The following is a 13,818-nucleotide window of genomic DNA, read 5'->3' as shown; positions in this document are numbered from 1 at the left end:
TCCACTATTCTTGCCTGGAGAATCCCATCAACAGAGCAGCCTGGTGGGCTACAGCCCATGGGGTCACAAAGAGTCAGACATGACTGAAGCAATTTAGTGCACGCACAGTCAGGACCACTCTGATGATTTGCTAGAGGGACTCACAGAAAAGCTGTCATCCTCTCCACTGTGGTTTACTGCAGTGAAAGGACACACATCACAGCCTGCAAAGAATACAGGCACACGGGACAGAGTCCAGGAGGAGCCAGGCAGGGGCTCCAGTGATGCCCTCTGAGTGGAGTACTGCATTCTCCCAGCAGCAATGTGCGGCAACACATAAATACTGCCAACCAGGGTGGTTCAACCAGGCCATGGTATCCAGGGTGTTTGTTGGGGGTCATTTGAGTATCATATAGGCAGCATTTGCATAACTGACTTTAGCCGCTCAAATCGATATGGAAGGCCCCCAAAATCCTCAGGGTCTAAAAATAGGCACTCACCGTGTCACTTTGTTAGCATAGACTCTCTGGCCCGGCCCAAGGTCTCACGTGTACAGAGGTACTCTTTTCAGGCAGGATATTCCAAGAGTTCAGAGGTCATTTTACAAGCGCTGATCCAGAGGCAGTCCTGAAGACCTTTGGAATGTATAAGGTTGGGGCAACCCACGCCAGCTGAATTAACCTTTTTCTGCATGTTACCAGATGCTTTATGCTCTCTGCGTGACAGTCTGGGCACATGCTATTCCCTTTGCCTGAGATGATTCGTTCCCCAGCTCTGCCTAGCTCCCAACTTCTACCCCCACTGTGGGCCTCAGTTTAACACCATTTCCTGGGAAATGGCATCCAACCACCCCCACATATACTCACACGTATTCCCAGAGCATCTGTTCTACTTTGTGGCCCTTTGCTTACCTATAATGATTCACTCAGTTGTTCGATTTCTCTCTTTCCTACAAGAGTCTCAGGACCATGCCCAAACCCCGTACCATTCAGCATAATGCCTGGCACCTGGGTGCTCAGTAAGCATGTGGTGAGTGGTTAATTGACATGCCCCCACCCGCCTGGGTATCTGCACACAGAGGCAGGAATGGGAAGAATATAATAAATTTAGGGAAATGTATAATCTACTGGGGAGAAGGCAATGGCACCCCACTCCAGGACTCTTGCCTGGAAAATCCCATGGATGCAGGAGCCTGGTGGGCTGCAGTCCATGGGGTCAAGAAGAGTTGGACACGACTGAGCAACTTCCCTTTCACTTTTCACTTTCATGAATTGGAGAAGGAAATGGCAACCCACTCCAGTGTTCTTGCCTGGAGAATCCCAGGGACGAGGGAGCCTGGTGGGCTGCCGTCTATGGGGTTGCACAGAGTCGGACACGACTGAAGTGACTTAGCAGCAGCAGCATAATCTACTGGGGGATACATGACAGGTACACCCCTAAGTGTGCCTGCAAAGATGATTACCTGTAATTAGAAAATATGCAATGTATAAACACTTAGTGATTAAAGAGATAAGAGGAATGTGTTTGGCAAAATTCACGAAGTTGAACCTTCAGTGAGATGTGGAGGGTGTGGTCAGATAGCGTAGAGGGATATGCAAATGTTGGATGTTATTAAAAATTCAAATGTTATGTATCAGGTAATGAGTCCACACATGGGGGCTTAGAGAGAGAGACGGTCAAGATGAATGGGTGACAGTGAGGGAGAGGGAAAGGTGTAGGGTCACTTGGCAGAGATGAGGCGAAACCTCCTCCGGTAGCAGGAAACACGTGGTTAGACTCAGTAAAAGTGAAAGGGCAGCAGAACCTCCCAGCAAAGGGGAAGGATCATACCTGGTCCACAGTGCGGAGTCACCACGGCTTCTGAGCAGAGGACACGCCACTGGGTTCAGTTCTTCTTAGGTTACACAGTGACAGAATGGCCCCAGCACTTGGCAGCTGTACGGTGCTCTATGGTTTCACACCGCCAATGACAGACAAGGTCTCACAGCAGCTGATTTTTAAGACTCTTCGGAAGAGAACAGTTAAGTAAGAACCTTTCCCTGCCTGCTGGAAGTTAATGACTTTAATGCTTTGCAAAAGAAAGTAGAAGGGCTGTTAAGTCAGAGTGCTCACCCTCTGGGCTTAGCAGGTTGTGCTTTTTTAGTGCTTTCCAAATGGGAAAGGATCTAGGGAAGTGTCATCCTACATGCTATAAAAGTGGGCCTTCCCAATGGCAGCGGGTACTGGCTCCTGCACACCCACTGCTCTGGCGGATCACTGGAGTCTCATTTCGCATCTTGAGCTGTTGACTCAATTCACAGGCCCACAGGGGAGGGCGCCCCTGGGGCTGCATTGACCCGATTCACAGGCCCACGGGGGAGGGCACCCCTGGGGCTGCATTCAGCCCAGCACCCGGCATTTCCCTCCCTGCCGTCCCAAAGCCAAGGGGTGCCCTGTAAGTTCATCCTTCCGCCTCAGTTTCACCCTGCTCCCCAGCCCTCTCTCCCATTATACCCATCAGCTTAACTTTGAACTTGTCTTCTCTTCTCCCAATAGTGGTCAATTTGTCAAATACAGAGGAGCCAAACAGACCAGATGGCACATTCTCCTGTAAGTAAAGGGCATGCTGTGTGCCAAGGAGTGGCAGTGCCAGGGACACCAAAGACAGCTCCCACCACAGGAACATGCAGGATCCTCAGACTCATGGAGACGGCTACAAACGCCAAACCACCCTGGGTCCCAGGGCTGTCCTGGCTGGCAGTCGCCAGCTGGAAACCCAAAGAATAGTAAACCTTGGAGAGTGGCAGGCCGAGTTCACCTGAAAATCCAGCCTCTTCACTTTTATATGTATATTCTAGGCAAAGTCTGCATGTGGATCGCCTAGAAACATGTGTGAGGCTATTCATTTATTCATTAACTCAATGCAAATTTATCAAGCAACTTCCATGTGCCAGGCACACTTGTAGGGGCTCAAAAGTAAACATGAACAAACCATAAACATCTTCACCCTCCTGAAGTGTGCATACAGCATTGTTTAAATACACAAACGCTGAAAACAATATAAAAAATACATTGTTAGGAGAATAGATAAATACTGAATGAGCTAGATATATCTTAGAAACAATGCGTGCATAGGAAATAAAACTGCAGGAGTATTAGGTACAGAATACCACTTGTATATATAAAAAAATAAATAATACTATACATTGTTTATGGATACATACATGTTATGCAAATTTATTGTTTGGATACTGGCCAAACTCAGGATCTTAACTGCCTCCGGAAGGCAGAGAGGTGAAAGAATAGGAGGAGAATTCCAAGTGTAACTGGAATGTTTTGTGTCTTAAAAAGAAAACATCTGAAGGAAACATATAGGTTAAAATGTTAGCATTGTATATTTGCATATTAAGCATACTGCTTCTGCTAAGTCGCTTCAGTCGTGTCCGACTCTGTGCGACCCCATAGACAGCAGCCCACCAGGCTCCCCCATCCCTGGGATTCTCCAGGCAAGAACACTGGAGTGGGTTGCCATTTCCTTCTCCAATGCGTGAAAGCGAAAAGTGAAAGTGAAGTCGCTCAGTTGTGTCCGACTCTTAGCGACCCCATGGACTGTAGCCCACCAGGCTCCTCCGTCCATGGGATTTTCCAGGCAAGAGTACTGGAGTAGGGTGCCATTGCCTTCTCTGATTAAGCATACAGATTTTTCTTTTAGGAACCTAGGCTCTTGTTTGGTTTTAGTTCAAGACGGAGAAGGTTTTGTTTTGTACTGCTTTCAAACTTCAGAAAAGATTTGGAAAAGAGGAGGATTAAGACCACATCTCCCAGCAACCCAGAGGCTGGAGCTTGCCCTAAACGCATCTCTGGGATACCGTCTTCAGCAATGACTGCTGGCCCAGCGGACCACGAACATTTAATAGCAGCGACAAAAGCGGAGTCCAACAGCTGTGGCGTGGCCACCACGAATTACAGGGAGCTGCACGGCGCCCCCTGGAGGCCTGACCGAGCTCGGCAGCTCGGTAGTAAGAATAAGGAGCTCGGGAAACGTCCCGGCTGCAGTGGGAGTGGAAACTCTTCAACAGCTTTGAAGAGCAATCCGGCACAATCTAGTAAAGTTGCAGAGATACTCAGAAATTCCGATTTTAAGGTTTTACCTTAGAGAAACTCTCAAGTATGTGTACAAGGAGATGTGTTCAGATGTTCTTTGAAGCCTTGTTTATAATGGCCAAAAATTGAAAATGGCACCATAATTGATCATTAGGAGAGTAAATCAAGTTAGACATTTGTTGCTGCTGCTAAGTCGCTTCAGTCGTGTCCGACTCTGTGCGACCCCAGAGACGGCAGCCCACCAGGCTCCCCCATCCCTGGGATTCTCCAGGCAAGAACACTGGAGTGGGTTGCCATTTCCTTCTCCAATGCATGAAAGTGAAAAGTGAAAGTGAAGTCGCTCAGTCGTGTCCAACTCTTCGCAACCCCATGGACTGCCGCCTACCAGGCTCCTCCGTCCATGGGATTTTCCAGGCAAGAGTACTGGAGTGGGGTGCCGTCGCCTTCCCCGTAGACATTTGTATCCAATGAAATGCTATGCCTTCATAGAAATGACAGCCAGAACCACCTGTTTCAGTATGGATCCCTCTCAGAAACCATGCTGAAGAACTGGGTGAGTTGCAGAATCTTCCCACAATAAAACCCTCCCACAATACCTGCAAACTAAATATTGTTGATGGATACAAACGCATGTAAGGAAAGTTAAAAAAAAAAAAAAAAAGCGGTGTGGGTCGGGGATGATAAACAACAAATTCAGAAGTTACTTCTGGGAAAGGAGAGAGACTAGAATTAGGGAGGAGTCCAGGGGCGAGATGTCTTCAGCTAATTCCGTGCTACTTTATTCCTTTAAGAAAGACAAAAATCTGAAGCAAGTAAGACAGCACTTTAGATTAAATAGAGCTGGGTGGTGAGTACTCAGATGCTGCTTACCTTATCACTTTCCTTAATTTTATATCATTACACACTATGGAGAGGGGAAGAAGAGGTGGGGGCGGGGGCAGAGGCTCTGAGGCAAAAGGAGCAGCAGATGAAGGCTGTGAGGAGGGAGGCTCTGAGGTCATTCACAGACCTGAAGGATGATCCACAGCAAAGGAAGAGAAGCAGCTGGCTTCACATGAGGCTAGAAAGAGACACTTTTGTAAAAGCCCTTCTGGGCTTTACAAAACAGGGTATGTTTCATTCTGGTGCAATGGAGAGACATTGGAAGTTTTAAGTCAGGGAGTGTTTACGATGGGTCTGTTTATATTGCCTGTTAAGTCAGGTCTTTCTTCTCTGTGAAATGCATGGGCGGGCAAGAGCAGAGGTGCAGAAAAGAATCAAGAGGCTTTCCCAGTGATGGGGGCAAAAGATATCAGGAACTCCATTATCAGTCAGTTCAGTCGCTCAGTCGTGTCCGACTCTTTGCCACCCCATGATTCGCAGCACGCCAGGCCTCCCTGTCCATCACCAACTCCCAGATTTCACCCAAACTCGTCCATCTGGTTGGTGATGCCATCCAACCATCTCATCCTCTGTCGTCCCCTTCTCCTCCTGTCCCAAATCCCTCCCAGCATCAGGGTCTTTTCCAATGAGTCAACTCTTGGCATCAGGTGGCCAAAGTATTGGAGTTTCAGCTTTAGCATCGTTCCTTCCAATGAACACCCAGGACTGATCTCCTTTACTATGGACTGGTTGGATCTCCTTGCAGTCCAAGGGACTCTCAAGAGTCTTCTCCAACACCACAGTTCAAAAGCATCAATTCTTGGGTGCTCAGCTTTCTTCACAGTCCAGCTCTCACATCCATACATGACTACTGGAAAAACCATAGCCTTGACTAGATGGACCTTTGTTGGCAAAGTAATGTCTCTGCTTTTCAATATGCTATCTATGTTGGTCATAACTTTCCTTCCAAGGAGTAAGTGTCTTTTAATTTCATGGCTGCAGTCACCATCTGCAGTGACTTTGGAGCCCAAAAAGATAAAGTCTGACAGTTTCCACTGTTTCCCATGAAGTGATGGGACCAGATGCCATGACCTTCGTTTTCTGAATGTTGAGCTTTAAGCCAACTTTTTCACTCTCCTCTTTCACTTTCATCAAGAGGCTTTTTAGTTCCTCTTCACTTTCTGCCATAAGGGTGGTGTCATCTGCATATCTAGGTTATTGACATTTCTCCTGGCAATCTTGATTCCAGCTTGTGCTTCTTCCAGTCCAGCGTTTCTCATGATGTACCCTGCATAGAAGTTAAATAAGCAGGGTGACAATCTACAGCCTTGACGTACTCCTTTCCTATTTGGAACCAGTTTGTTGTTCCATGTCCAGTTCTAACCGTGGCTTCCTGACCTGCATATAGGTTTCTCAAGAGGCAGGTCAGGTGGTCTGGTATTCCTATCTCTTTCAGAATTCTCCACTTTATTGTGATCCACACAGTCAAAGGCTTTGGCATAGTCAATAAAGCAGAAATAGATATTTTTCTGGAACTCTCTTGCTTTTTCAATGATCCAGCAGATGTTGGCAATTTGATCTTTGGTTCCTCTGCCTTTTGTAAATCCAGCTTGAACATCTGGAAGTTCACGGTTCACGTATTGCTGAAGCCTGGCTTGGAGAATTTTGAGCGTTACTTTACTAGCATGTGAGATGAGTGCAATTGTGCAGTAGTTTGAGCATTCTTTGGCATTGCCTTTCTTTGGGATTGGAATGAAAACTGACCTTTTCCAGTCCTGTGGCCACTGCTGAGTTCTCCAAATTTGCTGGCATATTGAGTGCTGCATTTCCACAGCATCATCTTTTAGAATTTGAAATAGCTCAACTGAAATTCCATCACCTCCACTAGCTTTGTTCGTAGTGATGCCTTCTAAGACCCACTTGACTTCACATTCCAGGATGTCTGGCTCTAGGTGAATGATCACACCATTGTGATTATCTTGGTCGTGAAGATCTTTTTTGTACAGTTCTGTGTATTCTTGCCACCTCTTCTTAATCTCTTCTGCTTCTGTTAGGTCCATACCATTTCTGTCCTTTATCGAGCCCATCTTTGCATGAAATGTTCCCTTGGTATCTCTAATTTTCTTGAAGAGATCTCTAGTCTTTGCCATTCTGTTGTTTTCCTCTATTTCTTTGCATTGATCACTGAGGAAGGCTTTCTTATCTCTCCTTGCTATTCTTTGGAACTCTGCATTTAGATGCTTCTATCTTTCCTTTTCTCCTTTGCTTTTTGCTTCTCTTCTTTTCACAGCTATTTGTAAGGCCTTTCCAGACAGCCATTTTGCTTTTTTGCATTTCTTTTCCATGGGGATGGTCTTGATCCCTGTCTCCTGTACAATGTTGTGAACCTCCGTCCGTAGTTCATCAGGCACTCTATCTATCAGATCCAGTCCCTTAAATCTATTTCTCACTTCCACTGTATAATCATAAGGAATTTGATTTAGGTCATGCCTGAATGGTCTAGTGGTTTTCCCTACTCTCTTCAATTTAAGTCTGAATTTGGCAATAAGGAGTTCATGATCTGAGCCACAGTTAGCTCCCAGTCTGTTTTTGCTGACTGTATAGAGCTTCTCCATCTTTGGCTGCAAGGAATATAATCAATCTGATTTCGGTGTTGACCATCTGGTGATGTCCACGTGTAGAGTGTTCTCTTGTGTTGTTGGAAGAGGGTGTGTGCCAGTGTGTTCTCTTGGCAAAACTCTATTAGTCTTTGTCCTGCTTCATTCCATATTCCAAGGTCCAAATTTGCCTGTTACCCCAGGTGTTTCTTGACTTCCTACTTTTGCAGTCCAGTCCCCTATAATGAAAAGGATCAAGAGGCTTTCCCAGTGATGAAGGCAAAAGGTATCAGGAACTCCATTATAGGTAGCAGTAAAGATGGGGAGAATGAGGTGGATTTGAGACATATTTTGGAGAGGAACCTATAGAACTAGATGATAGATTAGTGGTAAGAAATGGCTCTGAAGTTTCTGAGTAGTGGTGCTTACTGAGATGAGAAAACATGGGGAGGAGGGTGGGAACAGTGGAAGGATAATTTGTTCCCAGCACGAAGAGGGACAAAGGGTTTTCTTTTGGATATACAAAGTTCGAAATATTTGTGAACCACCCCAGTGGAGGAGGAGAACCAGCCGTTGTATATTCGGGGTCAGAGTCCACCAGAGAGGTCGGGTCAGGTCAGGATATATAAATTTGGGGTTGCCTTACACTATTTAATGCTGTGGGGCCAGGGAAACAGCATAAACAGAGAAGAGATGGGAAGGGAGGGGATCCCGGGACTGAGCTCTGAGGACCCCTACATTCAGTGTCAGGAAGAAAAGGGTCCAGTAAACAGACTAAGAAGGATTAGCCAGAAAAGTAGGAGACCATCAGAGGAGGGGGAGGTAATGGATGTCAAGAAGTGTTTCAGGAGGGAAGCAGCCCGACTTTTGGAAACGCTGCTGAGGAGCCAGGCGATCAGGGGGGCAGGTCTTTGAGGCTGGACACAGAGGAGCCATTGTGAGTGACAAAAGTGGGTCAGTGAGGGCTGAAGGCAGATCATCTGAGAGTGAGAACTGGGGAGGGATTGCAGAAGAGGAGACAGGGAGTGTGGGCGACTCCTCTGAAAACTTGGCAGTAAAGGGAGGAGAAGCATGGGTGGAAGCTGAAAGGGATGAGGAAGGCAGAGGGCAAAGTTTGTTTGGTTTGAGACGGTACTTGTGCATGACCACATGCAGACGAAAGGGACCCAGTGGAGAGAGAAATTGGTGCAGGGAGGAGTGGAGGGGGTGAATGCAGCAGGAGATGAATGAGAGTGAAACCCAAGGCACGTGGTGAATGCAGCTGAGCCGGGACCTGAACTCTGGTCTGTCTGACTCAAACCCTGTGCTCGTTCCCAGATACCTCGTTGCCATGTTTAGTTTTTATTTGCTCACAGGCGTCCAACTCCAGGGTCCAGTGCCCCCAGTCCTCTACCCCCACCTTCTCTAAATACACACGTCCACCGTCTTCCCATTATGCAGGGAACAGGAGGAGAAAATAAGCAAACTGAAGAAAATGAAATCTGACCTATTTTATGCATTCTGTAGAAATGCATGAAATAGATTATGTTTGACAATGGTAAACAAAAAAACCTCAAACAATCCAACTTATTGCTTTAATTATATATGTTTTTCTTCCTCAGTCTCCAGGGAAGAATGTGTCTCCATCCATTTCCAGTCACTTCTATGAAACCATTCCCTAATTTCTAAGGCTGCTTTTGGTGACCACAGGCTTCTAGGCTGCCCTATCTGAAGCACGACTGAAAAAAACGTTAACATACTGAAGCACGACTGAAAAAAACATAACATAGGGGAAAAAAATGCAAGGAAGAATGTAATGAGTATGTATACAATCAAAAGTGAGGAAACTGAGGTGGGGTGGAGTTGTGATTCAAAGAAACATAGAGCAAATGGGACACTCCCCCTTCAAAGAAGTGGATGATCTCTCATTGCCAGAAAGGAAGAAATAGAGCTGCTGAGTTATTTGGATACTAGGCTAACTCAGAGACAACCGAGCACATTAGGTAGGGAAATCTCAGACTTCCCTGGCAGTCTAGTGGTTGAGGATGTGAGAAAATGACAGTCGCTCTGTCGTGTCCAACTCTTTGAGACCCCATGGACTGTACAGTCCGTGGAATTCTCCAGGCCAGAATACAGGAGTAGGTAGCCTTTCCCTTCCCCAGGGGATCTTCCCAACCCAGGAATTGAACCGGGGTCTCCTGCATTGCAGGTGGATTCTTTATCAACTGAGCTATCAGGGAATGGTTAAGACTCTGCATTTCCGCTGCAGGGGGCAGGTGTGATCCCTGGTTGGGAAAACTAAGATACTACATAACACGTGGTGTGGCCAAAACAAACAAAACAAAACCTCAGCAACAGAACCAGAAACAAGCAAATAAACAAAGCCGTGCAAGGTAGGAAACTCTCACCTTAAGACCCATTTATTTAAGAGTAAGAGAATCGAGGGGTGGGGTGAGAGGACCTGAAGAAGGTCAAATCGGGTGACAATTCAGCAGCCTCCTGCTGGTTGCTACTGGACATTAGTAGGACCCGTAGGAGGGGGGCCTCTGCTGTATCTCATCCTCCATCCCACACAGATTTGTTGAATCAGACACTGAATGCACAGCACAGAAGACAATGTGGCCTGTAACCTCTGAGGGCTTGCAGTCCTTTGCGGGGAATGCATACAAGAGGTGATTACAATGCCAGATAGGTATGCTAAATGCTGAGACACGTATGTACCCTGAAGCTGAGACATGTATGTGCCCCGAAGCCTGGTCAGCAAAGAGCTTCCATGAAGCGAAGGCCAAGTGTTAATCACTCAGTTGTGTTCAACTCTATGCAACCCCATGGGCTGTAGCCTGCCAGGCTCCTCTGTCCGTGGGATTTCCCAGGCAAGAATACTGAGTGGGTTGCTATTTCCTTCTCCAGGGGCTCATCCTGACCCAGGAATCGAAGATGTAAGTGTAGACCCCAATTTCAGGTGGAGAGATGAGTGTACAAGATATTGTGTGAGCAAAAGCATAATCCTCTCCACAATATTAGAAATCAATGTCATTATCACCTTGTTAGAGATTTAAAATCTGAGATTAAGCCACCCCTCCCACCCCCATCAGCAGAACCAGAATTAGAACCCAACTCTTTGACTCCAGAACTTCTAAAAATTATACTTTGCTGTATCTTGAAGATCTTACTATGCTAGGCCTGGAGACACAAAAATAAACTAGACTTGGCTCTTGGCTTTAGGGAGATCAAAAACTGGAATTAGAAAAAGACAATAAAACAAATTGATGAAAATAGGATAATGGAGGCATGAAAAAATGCTTTAAAAAACCCAAAGACTATATTGAGTATATGCCTGTCTCATCCTGAGCTCCTGAAGGCAGGATATACAGGGCATTGAGCAAGACCTAAAAAATAAAAAATAAAGCTTCCTGGATGGGTGGGTAAATAGAGAATGATCTTTCGATATTAATAAAGATGCTCTCGTTAGGGCAGTTGTCTATGTAACCACAAGGGGTCGCTGCAGGCCTGATACAAAGTTTCCCATTGGCCCGTCCAAGCTCGTTCTCCAAGTCTCTAGGAGGAAAGGGAAAGAGGGTGGTGATCAGATGCCTCCATGTTGTCTGCCCTCTGCAGGCCAGGCCCAGAGTCTCATTCCCTGTCTAGCTCCATCTTCACTGGACTCCTGGTCTTTACAGCTCCTGCCCTCTTTCTAAAGTGAAAGTGAAGTCGCTCAGTCGTGTCTGACTCTTTGCGACCCCATGGATTGTCGCCTATCAGGCTCCTCCGTCCATGGGATTTTCCATGCAAGAGTGCTGGAGTGGATTGCCATTAATTCTAAAATGTCAAGTCTTTCCTTGGGCCTCCAGTCCCAGCTAGGGATGTGACTCCAGTCCCAGCAGGCTTCATGGCTGAGTACCTTTGCTCAAATTGCTTCACCTCTCTGGGATTTACCAGTACAAGCTAAGGTTGAGAGGAAGGCTCTAGTGGCTCAAGGCTTTTACTCTTCCTAACAACAGCAGCTAATCATCAAGCACTTGCCAGGCATTATTCTAAGCCTGCAATATTCAACAAGGCAGCCACTAGCCACATCTAGCTATTTAATTTGTATTGTGGTACTGGAGAAGACTCTTGAGAGTCCCTGAACAAACAAGGAGATCAAACCAGTCTATCTTAAAGGAAATCAACCCTGAATATTCACTGGAAGGACTGATGCTGAAGCTGAAGCTCCAATACTTTGACCACCTAATGCAAAATGCCAATTCATTGGAAAAGATCCTGATTCTGAGAAAGATTTGAACGCAGGAGGAGAAGGGGCCACAGAGGATGAGATGGTTGGATGGCATCAGCGACTCAGCGAGCATGAGTTCGAGCAAACTTCGGGAGTTAGTGAAGGACAGGGAAGCCTGGCGAGCTGCAGTTCAGGAGGCTGCAAAAAGTCAGACAGACTTAGCAACAGAACAACAAAAGTTTAAAACAATGAAAATGTCAGTTCCTCAGTCTCACTAGCCAACCACAAGTAGCTGCATGTAGCTGATAACAGCTGGCTAAACAGCCCAGAGAACATCACCACCATTGCAGAGAGGGCTGTTAGAAGCATTGTCTAAGCATTTCTCACAGTGTTATCTCATTTACCCTTCCTAACACCCCTACGATGCAGGTGTAATCATTTATCTCACTTTAGAGTTAAGGACTCTGCAGTGCAGAAAGATTAAAAACTTCACCAAGCTCTCAGCAGATTAGTATCCAGAGCAAGGATTTAAGTCCAGGTGGGTGGCTCTGGGGCCCACCATGGCGTCTACATGTCCAGAGCTGCCCCCTAACCCCAGTTGCCTACCCTACTCTCCTCTCTTCCCTCCTACGAGTGGGACTGAATCTTCCCATTCCCCAGAAGCCATTGTCCATCACCACCGTTCCCCTGTGAGCTGACCCTGAGGAAGGAGGACCCCTGGGCTTCAAGCCCTTGCTGGCTGAGAATCCCCTCTCTGTTATCCACCCACCTACTCTTAGCCCCTCATTTCCCTTAGAGTATTGTGGGTTTTGATCCCCCACCCCCGCAACCCATTCCAATCTTGATTCCGTTCAGTCTGGGCCCTGGAAGAATCCTAACTTGGGAGCAGCCCTGCTTGCCTCTGGTGATCTTCACCCCCAAGAAGCAGTGTGCAGCCAGTTAAGCTCAGAGAGCCAATGTCACTAACACCTTTGAAGGTGCAACAAAACCTCTCTCTGCAAGGGTAGGGTGAGAAGTGGGGGAGGCTTCACACGGTCAGGCCACTTGAACCCAGGGAAGGTAGAAGCAGCCAGGGGCCAAGGCTTCACGGGTTCTGCCTGCAAAGCACCTTCAGTGCGTGCAAGCTAGACCATTTGTGGTTGCTCCGTCTCCTCTCTTAGCTGCAGCCCTGCAGAGGTGTCACATTACCCTCTACACTTGCAGCTGAACAAAGTTAAAGATGACTCAAGTCGACAGATCTGTTGGAAAGAGAACGAATAGAGGAAAATGCATAAATGTTAACATCTTGAGCTGAGCCAACAAGGTATTCAATTCCTACTTTACTTCCTCACTCCTTTTAACTCCCTCCCAATCAACCGAGACTCAAAAGAACTTCCTGGCAGTGCCAGATCGGTTGCCCATTTCTGCTGAATCAGAGAATCTTGGGGAGAAAACAGAAAGTTCACCCTTTCCATTCCCACCTTCAGCAGTGCGAATGTACTAAGTCGCTGCAGTCCTGTCCAACTGTTCGTGACCCTATGGACTGTAGCACGCCAGGCTCCTCTGTCCATGGGATTCTCCAGGCAAGAATAATGGAGTGGGTTGCCATGCCCTTCTGCAGGGAATCTTCCCAATACAGGGATCAAACCCAAATCTCTTACATCTCCTGCTTTGGCAAGCAGGTTTTATACCACTGAGCGCCACCTGGGAAACTCCTTCAGCAGTCAGCACAGCAAATTCTTTTCAGACTGAAAATTCTCACCTAAAATCTTCCAGGAAGAACTCACTGTCAGAAAATGCTTCCTGGCGTTTTACCTAGCTCTCCACGCTTTGCCTTAAATTCACATGTTCAGTTCTCAAAGGACATAGGGGCCAGGGGGATGGTCTCCTTCTGTGCTGAGAGACCAGTGATTTCCAGTTTTCGTCTGTTACAAGTGACACCGCTATGAACATTCCTGCACCTGTCTTGTGATGCCCACGCGTGTGCAAATACCTCAGAATGAAAACACTGGGCCCTCGGGATCCGTGTGTCCAGGTTGATTAGATCTTGCCACAGTTTTCCAAAGTGGCTGTACCCATTTATATTCCCTCTGGAGGGGCACATGAGTTCTAGTTGCTCCACACCCT

The sequence above is a fragment of the Bos indicus genome, chromosome 3, assembly GCF_029378745.1.
Source record: "Bos indicus isolate NIAB-ARS_2022 breed Sahiwal x Tharparkar chromosome 3, NIAB-ARS_B.indTharparkar_mat_pri_1.0, whole genome shotgun sequence".
Classification (NCBI taxonomy): Eukaryota; Metazoa; Chordata; class Mammalia; order Artiodactyla; family Bovidae; genus Bos; species Bos indicus.
This window is presented reverse-complemented; position numbering follows the sequence as displayed.